Raw genomic sequence first — 16,059 nt, forward strand, 5'->3', positions numbered from 1 at the left:
CAGAAACACTACACAATTTGCAGAGCATCATACTAACTTCAGGATTTGATAACAGCTCATCAGATGCTCCTAAGTTATTTATCTGAAATGTGGATGTCTCCCATGCTGTTGACACATAGAGTCCTTCCACACAGCCCTATATCCCAGAATATCAAGGCGGGAAATCCCAAATTATCTGAGTATGGACTCAGATAATCCATTCCTAAGCAGATATTGTGGGATTTTCTGCCTTGATATTCTGGCATATAGGGCTATGTGGAAGGGTCTATAGTGTTTTAGTGAAAGTTCATATGCTCTTGTTTCATGGAAATACCTGAGAAATTGGTCCCCCAGGAACTATTGCTTACTTTCTTCACTTTGGAACTGCTGTTTTACACTTTACAAAGCAACCTTACCATCAACCATCTCTCAAGAGTGGGTTCTCTTGTACGAACACACATCACAGGTTCTGAAAAAGACACTAATAGGAAGTGAGTACTATGACAGAAAATTATAGCAATGGCAACTCCTTGCCAGTGCCAAGAGTATCTTTAGGTTTGTGGTGGCTTAAAAATCTCCAGCTCTAAGGAGGAAAAGAATTGGCACTGAGAAAGCAAGAAATAATGAGAAGAAACATTCTGATGAGAATAGACACTCGGGGCCTCATTACACGAAGCTGCTATTCCACTGCAGTCATGTGGATACACACCAGGTTGAGTACTTTTAATATCATACCTCTCTTCAATCACACTATTGTGTCAATTTGACTATTCATGGTTCCACAATCATACTTTCGTATATCCTCATAATCCCGTCTTCCTGCACTACCGCTGTTCCATAATTATTTTATTTTTATCTTAATTTTAGCGCAATTTTGCCATATTGGTTTTGAAAAAGAACAACAAAAATGAAATTAATGGGTCAGTACCAGATACTATAGGCTGTATTTCAGAGGACAGGCAAAAACACTTCTGAGTATTGTCGAAGGCTTTCATGGCCGGAATCACTGGGTTGCTGTACGTTTTTCAGGCTATATGGCCATGTTCTAGAAGCATTCTCTCCTGACATTTCACCTGGATCTATGATAGGCATCCTCAGAGGTTGTGAGGTTTGTTGGAAACTAGGAAAGTTGGGTGGAATGATGTCTAGGGTGGGAGAAAAAACTCTGTTGGAGCTAGGTGTGAATGTTTCAGTTGGCCACCTTGATTAGCATTAGATCGACTGACAGTTTGTAGGTGTGGCTTGTTACTGCCTAAGGAAATCCTTTGTTGAGAGGTGATTAGCTGTCCATGATTGTTTCTTACCTGGAGTTCCCCTGTGTTTGAGTGTTGTTCTTTATTTACTGTTATAGTTTTAGTTTTTTTCATACTGGTAGCCAGATTTTGAGTATACTTCTGAGTATTTCTTCTTCAAGAAAACCCTATGAAATATATAGGGTCTCTGTAAGTCAACAGGTGAGTGGGAGGCACATTCACACACACATGCCACCCTTTCCTTCTTAAGAACTAGAGACAGGATGCAGCCTATATAATCACTGATGTCTTACTATTTGTTATCCCTGTGGCTAAACAACATACTTTGGTAAGAACTATTGGTCCTTTTTAAAATAATAGGACTTGTTCATGAATTCTGGTGGTGTATTATTAGAAGTCAGGCTCAGACTTAATGCAACTGAGATATTATTTTAAAAATTACATGCATGGAATTCAAGCTCAGACTTAAACTGAAGCAAACTTGTTCAGGAGTTATGCCATTTTTCTGCCCTGATCTCTTAATGCAACAAATAAATAAATAAAAATCCTAAACATGAATAATATGGAATTCCTTTTCTTAAGTAAAGCTTAATAAAGTAAGATGTGGGAAGATTAAAATAGAACACAATCTGGTTATGCTTTCCAACAGAAAGGAAAGGGGGATGGCGGGGTTTGATAGGTAGGTTGTTAGGGAGATATAGCTGTATGGATACATAGACAGATAGACAGATGCCAACAAACAGGCAGACAGGCCACAAGCTAAATGAAGAAGGATGTAAATTGGGTCTTTCCATGCTGAGACTATACAACTGAACTACAGCCTTCTATTCCAGACCTTTGCTGCCGAGGTCAGCAGGTGTTCTGTTCAATAACATCTTCCCTGTAGACTGGATTAGTATTCATTTTAATCTCTCTTTTTTTGGTATATATTTAAGAGTGTTCAAAATAATTAAAATGTTTGTGAGGAAAAAAACTATATGAATTGATATTCACAAGCCAAGCTAGGTGCATAGTTACCTACATAAAAGCTTTTAAAATGTCTGTGTGATTAATAAGGATCATCCCCCACTATTTTTACTAGCATGTTTTCCAGAATGCCAGCACTTCAGCATTTTTCTTCAGTACGGTAGCACCCTCTAGTGCCAAAACTCAGTCTGGCTTCCATTAACTAGGAACATAAAAAGGGAAAGGCACCATTTTGCTTATAAAGAAGAATATCATAAAGGGCTATAGACCTTCATTTCTATTGAAAAGGAAAAGTCATTGTGAATTAGCCCATTGTGGATTAGTCTAGTCCAGTGTTCTTGTCCTTCATTGCTCCAGTGGTTACCTATAGAAAGAAACCCCAGGTAAGAGGACAGGAATTCCACAGGATTGTCAAAGTATTCAGAGAAGTGCTATCTTTGGTACAAATAGTAAAATATAGCTGTCATAACCAGTACTCATTGACAACCTTTGCACCTTCTGTAGACTGAAGATTGTCAGGCTTCCTGTACTTCATATGACACAAAAATATTATTTATTTTCTCACAGTCTATTGCTAAACTGTACCGTTCATAGCCACAAGTGACAACTGACACCTTGGACAGGTTTAATGACAGATTAGATCAGAATCTAAAGTGAAGTGTACATCGCAAATGTTGCTAGATGGAAAAACCAGACTTCCTCATCAATGGAAATGCTGGTTAAGGCTACTGGAGTAGCAGACCAGCAACACCTGGAAGCCGCAACCATGGGTGAGATAAATTCATGGTTACAGATCAGGATGGCTCTCTGAGGCCTTAGTCTGACTGTGCATGGAAATTGTTGAAGAAAATGAGACAGAAGATTTCATGTTGTGAAATCTACTCATTGCTTCTTGGAGGCAAGTAGATGGCTATTGTAGGAACGAATTGTTGGACCAGAAAAGCATTTCATCCAGCTTAAATCTTCCGATGTTCTGATGTACAAGAAGAGTAGAGGATGAGCTCTATAAAACATCATTATAAGCACAAGGAAACTTTTAAGACTGTGAGAATACATCTACTGTCATTAACAAATGACTGATAACTTATAAAACATTGAAGCAAAGCAAGGGATAATAGGTCTTCTGACTTTGTAGCAAAATAACAAGTCAACAAGTCAGGGAGGACCAACCATAATATCGGAATTTCTGCACCCATCAAAAATGGGAAGGCCAAACACTTTTTTATTCCTTTCTGATAAAAGCAAGTGGGAAATTAGGGATACGGTGTTTATTAATTGTTCCTTGGATGGTATATTTTATAGCTTATTAATTGCCCCATGAATAGTATGATCCATAGGGAGGTGTGGGTATTAGGGTTGTGCAATTTGGCTAAACCCTGAGTCATTTTCAGTGTTCAGATATCAGAGCCTCCCCCCCCCCTCCCCCGGATCCGTTTTCAGAAGCTTCCTGAATTCAGGTGGGTAAAATTCCATTTTTTTATCTGGCAGCCAAAAGATCTGTTTTCGCTCCAGGAAGTTCTGGCCCATTGGCGACAATGGGGAAACCTCCAAGGTTCCCCTTTCTGTCATTTTTAGGTCATCAGTCTTAAGAAACAAACCACCCTTTCTGGGATTGTTTCTCCTTCTATCCTTCAATAAGACCTGTGTTAAGGCATCAGACTTAATAAAACCACCCTTTCTGGGATCGTTTTTCCTCAACATCCTTTCATTGAAGCTAAAGCACCCTTTTAAAACACCTATTTCAGTGGGAGCCACACCAACTGAAGGCACAATAGCCATTCTTTTTTTAAAAAAAGATACAAATTATCTCCTCATTTTATAGAGACTTTAGAGGCGATCAGATACTTCTACCCCACATTTGATGATTGCCTCATGTGAAGGGCACCGTTGGTAGCAGTTTCTTAAGTGTGTTGAAAGTAAATTGCTTGTTTATTGCTCTTTGAGTCAAAAAGCAAGGCAAGTGATGCAGAGCTGCGAGCGGCACTGAGAATTTGGATCACCAGCAGACTGGTGCATGATCTGTCTCTCAGAAGCCTGCTCGCAACACAAAAATGGAGGCCCAGCTTGGCTGAAAGACACATCATGTCATTCTTCTGTTCTGATTGACTCAACAGGCATTACTCACAGGAAAACCCCATGTGGGTGCACAGCTGCCTCTCCTCGCTCCACGGGTAGCCAAATACAGAAAGTAACTGTGGTTGGCAGCCACGTGGTCTTCTGTGGCCAAAAAAAAAAATGGCATCAGAGCCCATGCCATTGCGGCTGGCTGAAAGAGCCGAAAGAGCCTAATCAGTCAGAGCCCATTTTGAAAAACGGCCTCAGTGGATGATATTATTATTATTATTATTATTATTATTATTATTATCATCATCATCATTATCATTAAATATTTCTCAGTCTGTGCATTTAATATTTTATAGGAAATAGTGGGTTTTTCAACTAGGGATTTGTTTAAAAGTTAGTAATTACAGAAAATCATATTGGGGCAAATGTGAAGATATTTAGGGAAAATTAAAACATTATTCATTACTTCTGCATTCAATCTGCTGTTCATCACTTATGCATTTATTCCTTATAGAAAGCATCTTTAAAGTGCCTTTCATCCTTATGCATACCCAAGTGATTTGCTGAGAGCATGACTAAAATTAAGCATGTCAACATAAATTGCAATAACATAACAAAATAGACATTGACCTACCTGCATGCAGCCAAAATAGTAGACATAATTTCTTTTAATATTAAAAGCATAGGCACACAAAGTATTGCTGTCTACTGAAAATGGTTATAAGTGCCAGTGTTATAGTTCTAGTCAACAGTAATTTCCTGAACTTGTAAAAGTTACATTTTTTTAATTGACAGATCCCAGAAACCCATTATAGTATGTTCAATAAGCAATTTACATTCTGGGACTTTTCTAAGCCTTGATAATATCCACTATCCCATCCATTACCAGACACCAATGGAATACTTATTATTGTTTGATTTTGGCCATGTAGGAGGGACCATGAAGTGGTCCATGAAGTGATTGTGAAAAACCTCTGTTTTTAATAGTCTTCCCAATAATTGTGGGAAAACAGTGCTTTAGTAGCACATAAAAACTGACTTGGAGGCCTTTTTGTAATGTGGACTAGAGGCCCATTCACCCAGTACTATGTTTCCACTATTGCCATAGTAACATCCAACAAAATCCTGGGATTTTCAATTTCATGGGAGGTATTTAGAATTTCTGGTCATGAGCTTTACTATTTCACCAAACTATAAACTCCAGGATTCCATAGAATGTTGCCATGGTAGTTAAAGTGGAATCATAATGCTATAAATGTGTGGATGATAGGCCCCTGGGGATTTGTGGAGCCCAGAGGACTCTCTAGACCAGTGGTTCTCAACCTGTGGGTCCCAGATGTTTTGGCCTTCAACTCCCAGAAATCCCAACAGCAAATAAACTGGCTGGGATTTGTGGGAGTTGTAGACCAAAACACCTGGGGGCCCACAGGTTGAGAACCACTGCTCTAGACCAACATGGAATATGGGACAAAATAGTGAAAGTTTTACAGCATGCAAGTTACAAGATGAAAATTGGAAATAATGGAGTAGAATCAATGGGATGTGCAAGGTTTTCATGCCAACTTTAATGGCTGTATCTGAGGTATGAAACTTTATCTCCAAAATAGTTTGAGCACCTTGGATAGTGTCAAAGACCCAGTGTCACTAATGACTAAGTACTCAGCATCACACTTACATGGAAGTCAAAAGCTGTCATGGATCCCATTCGCACTTCTTTATAAAACACAGTTAAGGAGCCCGTGGTGGGGTAGTGGGTTAAACCGCTGAGCTATTGTACTTGCTGACCGAAAGGTTGGTGATTCAAAGCCGGGGAGTGGAGTGACTTCCCTCTGTTAGCCCCAGCTTCTGCCAACCTAGCAGTTTGAAAACATGCAATTTGAGTACATCAATAGGTACCACTCCAGCGGGAAGATAACAGCACTCCATGAAGTCATGCTGGCCACATGAACTTGGAGGTGTCTACGGACAATGCAGGCTCTTCAGCTTAGAAATGAAGATAAGCACCAACCCCCAAAGTCAGACATGATTGGACTTAATGTCAGGGGAAAACCTTTACCTTAATCTATAAAAACGTGGAAGCACATTTTCATTTATGTGTCGGCATGTATACATGTGCCTTGTGGACAGAATCCCAATTCCCCTTTACATGTTCAATAAGTACATGATAGAATTCACTGGGAACAGGAAGCATACACATAAATAATGGGGCAATCAAGTTTGGCCTGGGAATGGTTTCGCCGGTACTATTCAGAACAGAGGGAAAATGTGCAGAGCACACCTCACATTGAGCAATGCTGGCATGGAGAAACCAGCACCAGTTCCCTTGAAACTAGTCCCTATTTCCAGCAATAGTTCACCATGTTCTGAAACACCTCCCACTGAAATCAACAGGACTTTAAAGTGCTTCATTCTGGCACCATTACATTTGAACTTCTGGCAGCACTGTTCTATTTTTTTAATGCATTTTCCCACATGGCTGCTTTTTCATCCGGGAAAGGAGAGTATTATTCTGCACCTGGAAAATAGGACAGCATTAATCATTACATTTGCAAATCTACTAGACTTTAAAATGGGTCAAAAAAAGAAGGAACATAAAGAAACTGCATGCTTTCTCCCACTCTCTCTTTTCGCTCCAGCAGAGTTCATGTGCATTTAATAGCAGTGTAATGCATAAAAATTCCATAAAGCAGAAATAGGAAAACTCTTGCCCTTGAAATGTTTCAGACTATTACTCCCACAATCCCTTACCATTGCCTAGGCAGATGGGATTGATGGAAGTTGCAAGCTAAAGCACCTGAAAGACCTAAAGGTGCTTTATCAAGAGTAGGGAAATTTCAGCCCTTCAGATATTCTGAACCATAACCCTTCTGTGATTCCTTACCACCAGCCATGTTGATCATACTTTCTGGGAACTGGAGTTGGGTTTATCTGGAGGATCACATATTCCTTACCAATGAATGACACCATTCACTTATATAAGGTTCTAAAATATACTAAATATGTGGCTTAAGTTGTAACCTGATATCCAGATGTCTAGTAATATAGATGAGAAAGTAAAGGATATATACAAAAAAGCTAGACCACTCTAACAACTACCATGTCAGACTACACATAAAAGCCATTGAAATCCACAAGTATGTGGACAATTTCAAAAGAAAGGAAAAAACCATGAAAATGAAAAAAATCTGGCTACCAATGTTTAAAAAAAACCCCTCTAAAAGCATCACAGTAAATAAATAAAAACATGGGAATTCTAGACAAAAAACAACCAAGGCAAGCTAATCACCTCCCAACAAAGGATTCCCCAGGCAGTAAGAAGTCAGCATTTAATGTCATGCCATTAAATGCTAAACAAGGTGAGCAACTGAAACATTCACACCTAACTCAAACAGGCAAGAGTTCTTTCTCCTACCTTGTGCATTCTACAGATATATAAACCCAATTTTCCTAGTTTACAACAGACCTCACAACCTCTGAGGATGCCTGCCATAGAAGCAGGCGAAGCGTCAGGAAAAAATGCTTCTGGAACATGGTCATACAGCCCGGAAAACTCACAGCAACCCAGTAAAATAAATATTTGATATTCAGGATGTATTTTCATTGTTTAAAAAAACCCGAAACAACCCAAAGCTAAGGATATTAGAATATGGCTTTGTGTGGATCTCCCTTGCAGTTCCACTACCTGATTAATTCTACACTGCAATTGAACGGGACTGGTCCCATAAGCTGCTTCAAGAGAGCTGGGGAAGCTGTTCTGAGCCTGATCTCATTGGGAAAAGAGTGGGAATATACCAAATAGATATACAGGTACCTGCAATGAGCTAACTTTGGTTTAAAGCCAACAATGTGAAAGTGATTGATGACTTAATGCTTCAAGGTTCATGGATGTAATTACTGTATTTGGGCCTGCGGGTAATATGGTTAACAAAACCATGTTTGAGCATTATATAAATTAATCCAAACTTCTGGTCGGTAGCTTCCATGCTGATCACTCTTCCCTTTCCTCTTCCAGCATTGCAGAAGATCAGAGACATCTACTTCTGGTTTAGTATAAGCATAATTTAGAGTAGTAAAATGTGGCCATTTGTGACTATGCTTGGGGAAAATAAGGCGTCTTCATAAAATATGATTCGGTTGGCTTGTTTTCAATACGGGTTAAGGATTTCTTCTCTGAAATGCTTTGGGCCAAAAGCATTTTGAATATTTTTTAGATTTTTAAATACCTGTATTGACATATATGTACATAATGTGATACCTTCGAGATGGGACCCAAGCCTAAACATATAATTCAATTATGTTGCATGTATACTAATCGGCAAGGGAATCAGTAAAGCCTTCATTTTACCATCCTATCTGTTTAACTGACATGCGGAACATATAACACATGAAGCAGGTTCAGACTCAGGAAATGGAGGTGTAAAATATTAGAGAAAGGAACATAAATGGTTTACAATATGGTGCTCCATGCAGTCATGCTGGCCACATGACCTTGGAGATGTCTATGGACAACGCCAGCTCTTCAGCTTAGAAATAGAGATGAGCACCAACCCCTAGAGTTGGACATGACTGGATTTAATGTCAGGGGAATACCTTTACCTATGTAGATAAAAAACAGATATTATGGGAATACATGACTAATCAGAACATATTATAATGCTTGGTAAGATAGAAGGTAGTAGGAAGAGAAAGCAACTGCATTCCAGGCAGTTTCAATCAAAGAAGCCACATTCCTAAGTGAAGGTGTTGATGATAGGATGACTTGGAGAGCTCTCATTTACAGAGTCAGTGTTGCCATGGTGGCAGTTAATAACATGCATATATGTAGAGTAACCATTCTGTATGTAGCGTGACACTAGATGGCAGCAGATTTCTTAAATGGAAGATCCAGCTCTATTCTGTTCTAAATTGGAAATGGTTTCAGCTGTGGTTTCTCTGTGGGGCTTCCTTGGTTCAGCTGTTATAGAATTCCTGCCAAGAAAACCCATTACTTTTCCAAGACTCTGCAAGAATTAAAGATTTGCCAACCATGTCAACTGAAGTCACAGAACATTTATTTTGTTTTAATAATTGTTCAAGGCCACTTGCTAATATAATGTAGTTACAGTGTTAATTGGGGAGAGTTCTCTTTCCTAAGGATTGTCTTACACTGTGGAGTTGCATTGCACAGTGAGTGCCTTACTTTTGAATAAGTATCAGATTGTCTCCTTAGATGGGTATATTAGTAAAAGTAAAGATTTCCCCTGACATTAAGTCTAGTTGTGTCTGACTCTGGGGGGTGGTGCTCATCTCCATTTCTAAGCCAAAGAGCTGACGTTGTCCATAGACACCGCCAAGGTCATGTGGTCAGCATTACTGCATGGAGCACTATTACCTTCCCATCAAGGCGGTACCTATTGATCTACTCACATTTGCATGTTTTCGAACTGCTAGACTGGCAGAAGCTGGTGCTAATACTGGGAGCTCACCCCACCCTCCAGATTTGAACCACTGACCTTTCGGTCAGCAAGTTCAGGAGCTCATTTACCCTGCTTACTGTAGTTTTTGTTACATATGTTTAATTATTTTATTATCTACAGTTCTGGGGTGATATTAATTGCCATGAGAGTTCCACTTATAGTCAAGACAGGCTATATACTATATACACATATTTGTATATAGTACATATATGCCTATATAAAATCATAAAATAATAAAATTTGAAGATAACCTCTGCCATGCAGGAAAACAAAATCAAAGCACCCCCGGCAGATGGTCATCTAGCCTCTGCTTTAAAATCTCCAGAGAAGGCAACTCCTGAGCCCATTAAACCTCTAAGATCTAATAGAGAAGCCCTACTCTTGGTCCCACCAACTTCTCAAGCTCTTTTGGTAGCACAAGGGAGAGCGATCTCTCACGGCCCTTCCTCACAGCCATATAAACCAGAATATCAAGGCAGAAAATCTCACAATGTCTGCTTTGAACTGGGTTATTTGAGTCCACACTGTCATATATTCCAGGTCAAAGCAGATAATGTATGATTTTGTTTAGCTGTGTGGAAGGGGCCTAAATTGGCTGTCTCCTAGCTCTCTTTCCAGAAGCAAGTCAAAATATTCCTATGCCATCAGTCTCTTGGAAAGTGGATGGGGTAGGCTTTTAATGGCATGCTGTATTGTTTTCAAGCTTTTTATATACACTAGAGTCTCACTTATCCAACATAAACGGGCTGGCAGAACATTTGATAAGCAAAAATGTTGGATAATAAGGAGGGATTGAGGAAAAGCCTATTAAACATCAAATTATTTTATTATTTTACAAATTAAGCACCAAAACATTGTGTTTTACAACAAATCAACAGAAAAAGCAGTTCAGTACTCAGTAAAGTTGCGAAGTAATTACTATATTTACAAATTCAGCACCAAAACAGACAAGGGTTCTTTCTTTCTCATACCCAGGACATTATTCCATAGGTAAATGTACACTCCACTTCCCTCAGCTGTGGATCCAGGTGGGAGGCAGATTGTGTTGCATAATACAGAACATTGGATAAGCGAGACTCTACTGTAGTTGATTCATAAATGTATATTGTTAATTGTCTTTGTAATAAATGTCATAGTTTTTGATGTTATTGTATAGTTCTTGGTTAGCATTGGTTTTAACATATTGTCAGCCTCCTTGAGTCCCATTATTGGGTTTTTTGTTTTTTTTTTTTTTTTTTTTGTCATGTCAGGAACGACCTGAGAAACTGCAAGTCGCTCCTGTTGTGAGAGAATTGGCCGTCTGCAAGGACGTTGCCCAGGGGACGCCCAGATGTTTTGATGTTTTATCATCCTTGTGGGAGGCTTCTCTCATGTCCCCGCATGAGGAGCTGGAGCTGGTAGAGGGAGCTCATCCGCCTCTCCCCGGATTCGAACCTGTGACCTGTCGGTCTTCAGTCCTGCCGGCACAGGGCTTTAACCCACTGCACCACCGGGGGCAGTGGGAATATTGGGGTGAGTGGGAATAATAATAATAATAATAATAATAATAATACTCCATATTATTTCTATGTAGTAAATATATTCTTTGACTGTCCTTCCAGGAGAAATTATCGATGTTACTCTTGCTAGTTCTTGCTGAGAAAGAGTGAAACAGCCTAAACACCAACTCTCTTCATCGGTCCCAGACATCTGGAATGCCTACTGAAGCATAAGGAGAAATAAGTGCCATAAGAATTTGTTTTGCGGAGAAAAATCCCAATGTCCCTCGGCAGGGATGTGCTCACAGGAAGCCATTCATGGGAAAGAGCAGGCCCAGATGTTCCTTCCAAAACATGTTGACAAGCTTCAACAGAGCCCCTGAGAAAGGGAGGTGGCAACAGTGAGTGCAGATTGAAAATTGTAATTTTCAAGTCTCTTCGACATTTTGCAATGAGCCTGTACATCTATCAGCCTATTATCCTAAATAATATATTACACATTCAGTTATCATGATTTAGAAGCCATTTATCTTGTTGGATTTTCTTCTGAAGCCCTTAGTACAAATTTGGACACTTTGTTTGGACTAGTGTTCCCAGATACCTCAGCCAGTGCTGCTATGCTTTGGGGGGGATTCTGGGAGTCGTAACCCAAAAACATGCTCCGCTCCGCTTCAAGTTACTCTGGTCATTCTCACTGCAAAGGAGTGGGAATTCTGATTTCATAGCATTATGTTTATTAACATGCTTATATGCTGCAGTTTGGCCTGGATGAATCCCCAAAGTACTACCAAGTTAAAATGGCAAAAAATAGCCTTATAAAATGAACAAAAAGAACATTCAGTAGCTTAGGAAACACAGAGTTCTTGCCAATAAACAAAAAGTAACAGTATTTTTACCCTGCTCCCAATCCTCGCGAGGCAAAATTAATCTTTTACAAGAAATTGTACAAAATAAGGCAAAAAGGTTAACAAGGAAGAAACAAACTAAAACTTTTGCCACTGCAAAAGTTCTCTCCTGACCTTGACTGCACATCTGAAAATGCAGAGGCCAAAGTGTTGGGAAAATTAATATGGCAGAAAGCATGATAATGTGCCTTGAGCCCTTTCATACTACAGAGTAGGAATCCTTGGTGGTTTGATGGGTTAAACCTTTGTGCCAGTAGGACTGCTGACTGAAAGGTCAGCAGTTCGAATTTGGGGAGAGGAGTGAGCTCCCATCTGTCAGCTTCAGCTTCTCGTGAGAAGCCTCCCAGAGGATGGTAAAACATCCGGGCATCTCCTGGACAACATCATTGCGGATGGCCAATTCTCTCACACCAGAGGCAACTTGGAGTTTCTCAAGTCGCTTCTGACATGGGAAAAAATACTACACAGTTATAATGTTAAGATTATACTTTAAATGCCATAGTTTCGTTCTATAGAATCCTAGGATCTGCAATTTAGGGAAAGATATTTAGAATTCCCAGTCAGTGTGCTCCAATGTCTCACTGGTTCTCAAACCCTGAGGTTCTGTGGGATGCAACCATAGCAGTTAAGGTGCTCTGTATATGTAGTGTGAAAGAACCCCATGCTGAGCTAAGTTTTTGAATGTGAAGCAATTTTTGAGTGTATCTGAGTTTCACAAAACCAAAACACCATGATGTTTGAATGAGCAGGGATGATGCTCATTCAAACATTTATTGTATTTACTTATTGAAATATTCATATCCCATAGGACTGGGCTGGGGCGCAGCTAGTTAGTAGCTAGCTGCATTAAATCACTACTGACCGAGAAGTCATGAGTTCGAAGCAAGCCTGGGTTGGAGTAAGCTCCCAAACATTAATAGTCTACCTTGGTGTTGACCTATGCAGCCTGAAAGACAGTTGCATCTGTCAAGTAGGAAATTTAGGTGCCACTTTATGCAGGGAGGCTAATTTAACTAATTAATGACACCATAAAACCTTCCAGCAGCATGCAGAACAATGAGGAAATATTTCATCAAAGGACTCTATGTCGCAAGTGAACGGTGAAGCGGCAGCTCCCCCTGTGGCCAGAATCGAGCATACTCTCATGAAACCGGAAAAGCTGGAATGTTAAATACCTCTGTGTCTGTCTATATATGTTGCATGTCTAAATGGCATTGAATGTTTGCCATGTATATGTGCATTGTAATCCACTCTAAAACCCTTGCGGGGTGAGAAGGGCGGGATATAAATTCTGTAAATAAATAAATAAGTAAATAAATATGTAAAAATCTCTGTGTAGAGTACAATAAAACCCACTTGATCAATTTAAAATAATGTAAAGACAATATAAATTCTGTTTCCATTAGGCTCCCAGTAACAGAAATGCTGGTGTTAACTGAGTTTCTATGGATTGGTTATTCAAGAACGGGAGTGCCAGGGCAGAGAAAGCCCCTTACCACTCAGACTTTTCTGTTCCCTCTAAGGTTAGCTACAATTCTCTGAACAGCTGGAATGAAGACAGACAGCCCTAACAACAGTATATTGTCATCAGCGATCCCTGTTGTAATCCAGAGCATTTTGCAACGGAGTGGTCTTGAGAGAGTACTTAAAACGTAAAAGCTTTGGAACAGAGTCGCTCCTAATTGAAGCTGAAAAGTGACTTGCCGATGCAGGTCAATACAGCTGCCTGCCTTTTTGGACTCTCCTTTGAGTTGTGACTGTGCAGACAGCCATTATGGCATGTGCCTGGACTTCAGAATTGAGCACTGTACCACTGATTCTTCTGTGCCATAGACAAGGAAAGTCTGTTACTGCAAAGAAATTGGGAAACAGCGGATGTAGCTTTCCATTCCCCATGGGCGCTGTCAATTGAGAAGCATTCAAATTCTCGCTCTCCAAACTTGCCTCTGAAGATCAGTTCACAACGGTCTGACAGACAGATGAAATGAAGGCCCTTACTGTGATTCTACTAGTTCCCAGCGGTAGATTGTCAAATGCATATCTCTCATGACAAACCATACAGTCCCTGAATGATTGTCTGGAAGGCTTTACTGTGCATTTAGTAGAGGAAAGAAGAACAATACTTGCCATGAGTCTGATATGGACAGCCGCCTTTCTAGAAAAATAATGAGCAACCTTAACAAAGTCTATCCTCACACTGGACTCTTCTTTGTACAGTGAACAAATTCTGCCCCTCACCTTTGGATATGCTTGCATACACAGTGAACATTCAAATAAGAACTGCTTTCAACCAAGAAGTCCCTTGTGAATATCTGAAATGGCACGAGCTGGATCGAATGACCTGTTGATGTTTCAAACTGGCAGTTCACAAGAACAAGGAGAAGCCTGGAGGGATGACAGGGGCTTGGTAATTTGCTTATTGAAATATTTATACCCACCTTTAAGTCTGGAAACCCCTGGAGCTGCTACCAATCAAAACCGATACAACTGGAATAAACAGAATAGATTTGAAATCAGAGCAGCAGATAAAATCAATTTTAGTTAAAGTTTAAAATAGCCTGGAGTGAGGACTGAGTTTACCTGGCAGCCAAAACATGTAGAAGTCACATAGCAGCATGAAGACTTCCTTGGAGAGGGCAGTCCATAAAGGGAACTCAAAATGGAAAATGCCTTCTTGGTTGTTAGTCAGCTAAACTGTGGTGTGATGGTCACACAAAGAAGAGCCTCTCATTATTATCTCAACAAATGGGCAGTCATGTGCTCAGTCAGTCATGCAGCTGAGAGAGAGTCAAGATGCTTTAAGTACTTTTTCACTCTGTATGAGAATGAGTCACTTTGGAAAGCCAAGGGATGCAAACCGATTCCCCATCTCCTGCCCAAATTTGCCAGGGGTTTCTATCACTCACAAGTTGGTTTTATTGTTCTGTAAGCTACCTTGAGTCCAAACAGTGTGGAAAGTTCAGGCTATAACTGAATATAACTACTACTACTACTACATTGATGTAGTTGTGGAAGCCATGGCCCTGCAATTTTTTCATTTGTCAAAATTATTATTTCTGGTATTTATATCCCGTCTCTTCTCTATCCCGAAAGGGGGACTCAGGATGGCTTACATAGGCAGCAATTCTATGCCGTTACATGAACAATTAATACAATAACCATTAAACAAACCATCAAGCCATTAAAATACATAAAATACATAAGCCATTAATTAAACAATATAAAAACATTTGTTACCAAATAGAATCGTAACCTCATGTAAATCGCCTTTCCAATCCATTCCCACTAAAGTGCTAATTTATGTCTGCTGACTGAAAGCCTGGTCCCATAGCCACGATTTTACTTTATTCCTGAAAGCCAGGAGGGATGGGATTTATTATATCTTGCTCGGAAGTGCGTTCCACAGGCAGGGGGCCACCACCGAGAAGGCCCTGTCTCTCGTCCCCACCAGCTGCATTTGTGCTGTTGCCATCTGTTGAAGCTATTTATTTATTTATCATGTCAGAAGCGGGTTGAAGATACAGTTAACATGTACTTAAAAACACAAACAGTTTGAAAACTTGGCATTATGCTAAATGTCCTTTGACCAAAAGCTGGCCACTATGGAGTGCCTCTGGTGTCGCTGTGAGAAGGTGATCCATTGTGCATGTGGCAGGGCTCAGGTTGCATTGTAGTAGGTGGTCTGTGGTTTGCTCTTCTCCACACTCGTGTGTCGTGGACTCCACTTTGTAGCCCCATTTCTTAAGGTTAGCTCTGCATTTCGTGGAGCCAGAGCGCAGCCTGTTCAGTACCTTCCAGGTCACCCAATCTTCTGAGTGTCCAGAAGGGATTTTCTCACCCGGTCTCAGCCACTGATTAAAGTGCTGGGTTTTAACCTGCCGCTTTTGGATTCTTGCTTGCTAAGGTGTTCCTGCAAGTATCTCTCTCTATCTTACGAAGCTGTTTCTTGATTTAAGCC

The 16,059-nt window shown here is 40.1% G+C and overlaps 1 long non-coding RNA gene across 1 annotated transcript; it reads right to left on the minus strand.

The window, feature by feature from the left end:
* Positions 1-6,347: 6,347 nt before the first annotated feature.
* Positions 6,348-14,788, minus strand: LOC137097072 (uncharacterized). Its single transcript, XR_010909954.1, has 3 exons — positions 14,682-14,788; positions 14,540-14,588; positions 6,348-6,777 (listed from the first exon to the last, which is right to left on the minus strand). It is a non-coding gene; the product is annotated as an uncharacterized lncRNA (long non-coding RNA).
* Positions 14,789-16,059: the final 1,271 nt, after the last annotated feature.

The sequence above is a fragment of the Anolis sagrei genome, chromosome 5, assembly GCF_037176765.1.
Source record: "Anolis sagrei isolate rAnoSag1 chromosome 5, rAnoSag1.mat, whole genome shotgun sequence".
Taxonomy (NCBI): Eukaryota; Metazoa; Chordata; class Lepidosauria; order Squamata; family Dactyloidae; genus Anolis; species Anolis sagrei.